This window comes from Sus scrofa, chromosome 6 (genome assembly GCF_000003025.6).
Source record: "Sus scrofa isolate TJ Tabasco breed Duroc chromosome 6, Sscrofa11.1, whole genome shotgun sequence".
Classification (NCBI taxonomy): domain Eukaryota; kingdom Metazoa; phylum Chordata; class Mammalia; order Artiodactyla; family Suidae; genus Sus; species Sus scrofa.
This window is the reverse complement of record NC_010448.4, coordinates 169,796,962-169,802,961: the sequence shown is the minus strand read 5'-3', so window position 1 is coordinate 169,802,961 and position 6,000 is coordinate 169,796,962.

Below are 6,000 nucleotides of genomic sequence, written 5' to 3'. Positions count from 1 at the left end.
TTTGTTCCTGCCCCAGGGCCTTTGCACTGAGGTTCCCTCTCCGTCTTGCTCTCTGCGTGACTGTCTCTTTGCTACTTTCAGATCTCAGCTCCCACGTCACTTCCTCAGAGAGGCCCTCCGCGACCACCCCACTCCCAGTCAAACCCTTCTCCATTGTGTCACCTGTTTTATTTTTATAGGGTATGTAACCGTCTGAAATGACAGCCCTCACTGATCTGTTTCTTATCTGCTCCCCGACTAGATTATAAATTTCATGAGCGTGGGGCCCGAGTGTGTCTCGTTTGCAGGGTCTCCCCGGGGCCGAGCCCAGGGTCAATGCACGTGGTCTGGGCTCAGTAATGACGGGGGGCCCACGTTCCAGTCTCAAAAGTCTAGACGATTTGTCTCCGTATTAACATGGAGGGCGTTTTCTGCCTCTGTGCCTTTGCACGTGCCGTTCCCTCTGCCTGGACCGCCCTGCCCTCAGCGTTGACCTTGGAAGACAGCATGAGCCCTCAGCTGAAACCGAGGTCCCCGCGTGAGTGCAGGTGTAACGAAGGCCACGCCGTTGTCGGGTCTGTGCGTGTCTCTCCCGTCGAGGACTTCGTGACCTAAGAGCTGGCTGGCTCGTGATGAGACTCCCGCCCGCAGAAAGCTGTGGGCTCTGGGGCTGGCCCTGTGCTTTCCGACTGCCGTCTCTGTGGAGTCGCAGCCTCCGGAGACGGCGGGGGTGGGAGAGAGGAGGGTGGGGTCAGAGACCCTGGGGACTGAGGGGACCCCGGCTGCTGCAGGAGGTTGGCAACAGAGGGGGCCCGGCAGGTAAAGAGCTCCCTGACAGGGGAGGTGCACCTTCCCCGGGCCCTCGCGTCCCCTCCCCAGAGTCCCCAGCTTCTCTCAAGGAAGAAGGAAAGCAGGCCGCGCCCCGTCCCTCCTCTGAAGAGCCTATAGTGATAACACGCTGGGGAAGCGCCCACGGGGGCTCATTTCAGTGCATCTCTAGGTTAGGTCACCTCTTCTGCCTCTGTCCTCAAGCAAAGACAGAGATGCTGTTTTGTTTGTTTGTTTTCGGCTGCCCTGAGGCCTACGATGTTCCCAGGCCTGGGGCCAGATCCCTCTGCTGCAGCCACTGTGCAGGGCCAGGGATCGAACCCACATCCTGGTGCTCCTGAGATGCCACCTATCCTACGGCACCACAGCGGGAGCTCCAGAGATGGGTTTTAGGGTGTTGAAAACAGATAATCTTTGGTCCATTCATTTGCAACCCCCCTTCCCCCACCGCGTGCTGTTCCTGAGGTTACAGATGAGGAGGCGTCACCGCAGCCCTGGAGGGAGTCCCGGAGGAGCCGGAGGGTGGGGATGGGGCAGGCGACGCCCCAACGGGCTTGGAGCCGAGCTGAGACGGGTGCGCCGGTGACAGTGGGGACGCGCAGGGGACACTGCTCGGGCTCCACGGAGCTGAATGCAGAGGATGAGAGGGCCCTGCACACACAAGAGCAGGGGCGACAGAGAGGGAAAGGGCATCTCGGGCAGAGACTGAGAGAGGAGAGGGCCCATTGGTCGCCTTAAAAATAGTTCTGTTTGTCCGAATGTGTGCAGTTCAGGGGTTTTGCCACCACCATCAGTAACGGTATCATCGGCTAATATTTACTGAGGGTTCACGTATGTACACGCCTCGTGCATCTTGTTAAATCCCCAAAGCCTCTTAATGTCATGGGAGAGGAAACTGAGGCCCAGGGGAAGAAAGCTCCGCCCTCTCGCCGCCCGAGTCCTGAGCTTGTCAGGGCCCCCGCCTTGGGGGCTGTTGGGCCTGAGGCTGGGAGGCTGACCCTGGGCGTCCCTGTTTTGTCATCACACGCCAGCACACCCAAGAGCCTCCTTCTGTGGAATGCTCAGTGGTGGCATCTGAGAGAGACCCCAGGTGTGTCCTGGGAGGGACGTCATGGTCACGGGTCACGAGAGGAGACGGCAGAGCTGGGGCCGGAAGCGGGACCTCTGGCTGCCCCCCGTGCTGGCACCGTGCCCACCCAGGGTGGGCCCCTCACACGCATGCTGGTTGCAGCCTCACCACAGCCTGGCAGGAGACAGCAGCACCCTATTTACAGCTGCAGAAACCAAGGCCATGCCAAGGCCCCTCGGCTAGACCCTGGCCTCCTGAGACAGGGGACCCGGATGCAGCGACACTTACACAGGCACAGCTTTTAGCACTGCGAAGGCCCTTCGGATCCGTTAACTTATTCATTCTTTCATTCACCAAGTCTCTTGGGCCCATAGTACATTCCATGCATTTTTCTGGGTGCTGGGGGAAGCGTGCTGAGCAGGCAGATGAAGTCCATGGCCTCGCAGAGCCTACATCTGCTGGAGGAACACTGCCAGGTATCCTTCACAAATAAGCGTCTCGTGACCCATTGAGCCAAGCACCACCCATGAGAAAAGGAGGCTGGGGGCGCACAACACCTCAGGGAGGCTGGAAGAATGGATATTGTTCCCATTTCCCAGATGGCGAAACTGAGGCTCCTCCAGAGAAAGCGAGCGATTTGCTCGAGGTCACACAGCGGCTGAGCCAACAGTAGAGCTGGGATTCCAGACTGGGGTAGGTCACTTCTGATTACTGCTGGTTCCATTAACCCACAAAGCCCACGAGACAGATTGAGAGAGAGGGAGCGAGAGGGAGCGAGGAAACGGACCCCTGTGTCTTGTGCCTGCTGTCTTTGAGTGCACATGCGCGTGACTTCCCCCCAGAAAGATGGCTTCGGGGTTTGGGGAGGATGATCACAGTGGACCAGGGAGGCTGGTGGGGATGGCACTGGAGCCACCCCTGGAGGTGGCGTTCCTGGGGCAAAGCCTCGTCTCTGTCTCCTTGGGTCCTGCCTGGTCCTCCTGCTGCTTCTGCACAGAGTCAACGCACACCCTGCTGCGGGTCCGATAGGTTTAGTTTCAGTATATGAGTGTTTCTGTTGTTTGCACACAAGGACCCTGATGGGACAGATATGGGTGCCATAACTGGGGTGCAGGCACCGACCCCGAGGGACTCCTGGACATCTGGGGTTGGCTCCTGCCCTAGTGAGGGCTGAAGGCAGGGAAATAACAGCTTGTGTCAAGGGAAGAGACCTCGAAGCCCCGGGTGCCCTGCGCTGAAACGGCTAATTGAGGGGTCCCTTGTGGTCAGCTGCAGAGGAGACTCATGGAAGGTAAGCCGTCAGGGGCCCGAACGAGCAGCGCCGTAGAGCAGAATAAAGGGCAGCAGGAAGTCGGGGCTGTGGGGAGGCAGGTGTGCCTTTAACAGCATCGTGTAGCTTAAAGAAAGGAAATAATAAACAAACGTCTCTGGAGCTTTGGCTCAAGGTCTGGACTGAAGCTCAGGAATTTTCTATGACAAGGAAAGAGTCTCATCCCTTATTAAGCAGGGCTGGAACCACCAAAACCCATGTCTGGTTTGTTCTGTGGATGGTGGAATTCTAAGGTTGGCTCCTCCAGCTTTGCAGGGTTCTTTCATAAACTTTAAGAAATTAACCCAGAGAGGGTGGGAATTGAGCATCAAAATGGGGTTATGCCAGAGAGGGACAATGATCCAGACTCCCAAACCTGGAGTTCCCATCGTGGCTCAGAGGTAATGAACCTGACCAGTAACCACGAGGATGCAGGTTCGATTCCTGGCTTTGCTCAGTGGGTTAAGGATCCAGGCGTTGCCATGAGCTGTGGTGTAGCCTGCAGATGCAGCTTGGATCTGGCATTGCTGTGGCTCTGGTGTAGGCTGGAAGCTGTAGATCCAATTAGACCCCTAGCCTGGGAACCTCCATATGCCACAGGTTTGGCCCTAAGAAGCAAAAACAAAAACAAAAACAAAAACAAAAAACCCCCCCAAAAACCCAAAAACCAAACCAAAACAAAAAAACACCAAACAACAACAACAACAAAAACAAACAAAAACAGATTCTCAAATCTTATAGAGGCCAGAGTGGCCCTGCTTCCCTAGTGGACAAGACTGTCTGGCCTTAGTTAACGGCTCCTTGCCTAAGGGTGTTACCGTCCAAAGGGAAACCAACATTCCTCCCTGTCCCCGGGCTGGTGACTAGATCGGATTCCAGCATGTTCCTGGGGACCAATTATAAAGGCAACCTTGGAGGAGAAAGTTTATATGCGGACAGAATTACACGACTTTGCTAATTTATCTTGGCCAATTCCAGGGAATACATGTGGGGATGCTCTCGGAAGGAATGTCATTCTAAGCCTGGATCAGTTTCCTGGTGTTGATGAGTTCTGGGTTCCATGCTCTGGCGTGAGGGGCTGACAGGAGTTTCTCGGTGTAAGAAATTCAGAAGAGGCGTTCCCACTGTGGCTCAGCAGGTTACAACCCCAACTATTACCCATGAGGATGCGGGTTCCATCCCTGGCTCCGACTGGTGGGTCAAGGACCCAGGGTTGCCCGAGCTGCACAGTGGGTTGCAGATGCGGCTCGGATCTGCTGTTACTGTCGCTGCGGGTAGGCTGGCAGCAGCAGCCCTGATCCCACCCTCACCCAGGAACTTCCACAGGCAGAGGGTGCAGCCTAACAAGAAAGAAAGGACGAACGAAAGAGAAATTCAGCAGAAAGCGTGTCCTGTTCTAAACTCTGACCCTGAAGTGAGCCCAGAAGGGATCCCTTCCCCAAGACCTTGGAAAAAATCGCCGGTGAGGGAAGTGCCAATGACTGCTCCGTGGGCCAGGCAGGCCGGTGGCCGTGGCCACCGTTGAATGGGCCCCTGGTTTCTATGGCAATGGAAGGACTTCCCGTGGGAGGGGTGACAGCGGCCAGGTGGTAGCACTTAAAGGTTGGAGGCCGGGTGTGTGTGGCCGTCATTAGAGGAAGCAGAGCTGCGTGGTCATTGGAATGGCCCAGATGACAGGAAGTTTTTGGACACGGTTAATAATCACGGGTTTAAGGCCAGAAGAGACGGGGGCCACCAGGTCCCGTGTTCATTCACATCATAAAATAGACCTGTGACTAGAGAAGGACCTGAGCCATCACAACAATATTTTTTCAGAGCTTTACCTAGTCAATTTGTAGAACCAGCGTCTGTTGAATGAAAGAGAAGGGGGCCCCCTTGAGGAAACACTCTGTAATAACATCGGAAATAACAGCTTAATGCCTTAAAGCTTTTCCTGTCCTTCCGCGGAGGGATCTGTGGCCGCTGTCGAGGTGACAGAATACTGGCCAAGACCCTAGATCTTTTGAGAATCATCAGACACTAGTCGGAACGAGTGCCGATTCCTAAAGACTGGATTACCCCTGAGGTCGACCCATTAGACGAGGGACTTACAGGGATCAGATGCTAAATGCGATACTGATCTGAGTCTGCGCTGTGGCACCGCAGGGCTGCCGTGTGTCGTGAGATTAGAGGCCCTCAGGAGTGGCCGGTTACTTCACTGGCTTCTTGACCCATTCAGCTTGGACAGGCCGAGGGAAAGCCACTGGAGGTTTCCAAACCACATCAGAATGGTAAGTCAGAGCAATGCCCCCTTTTCGGTGGAACCACAAAGATTAAAGCGACTATCAAAGAATGAGGCAGGGAGAGCGCTGCCAAGTGGCCACTTGTCTGCTGTGCTCGGCAAGAGAACGATTTCAAAACGGGTGACGTTGGAGTTCCCGGCGTGGCTCAGTGGTGAATGAATCCGACTAGGAACCATGAGGTTGCGGGTTCGATCCCCGGTCTTGCTCAGTGGGTTAAGGATCTGGCATTGCTGTGGCTGTGGTGTAGGCCTCCAGCAACAGCTCCGACTGGACCCCCAGCCTGAGAACCTCCATATGCCATGGATGCGGCCCCAAAAAGACAGAAAAATAAAATGGGTGATGTTGAGAAGGGCAGGAAGATTTTCGCTCAGAGGGTGCCCAGAGCCACACTGCAGCAAAGGGAAGCAAGCCCGGGACTGGTCCAAGCCTCCACGTCTGTGTGGGCGGAAGACAGGTCAGGATGCACTTACACAGATGCCCACAAGACCAAAGGCATCCCCTGGGAGAGGAGACGCTGGCGGGGCACCTGGAGA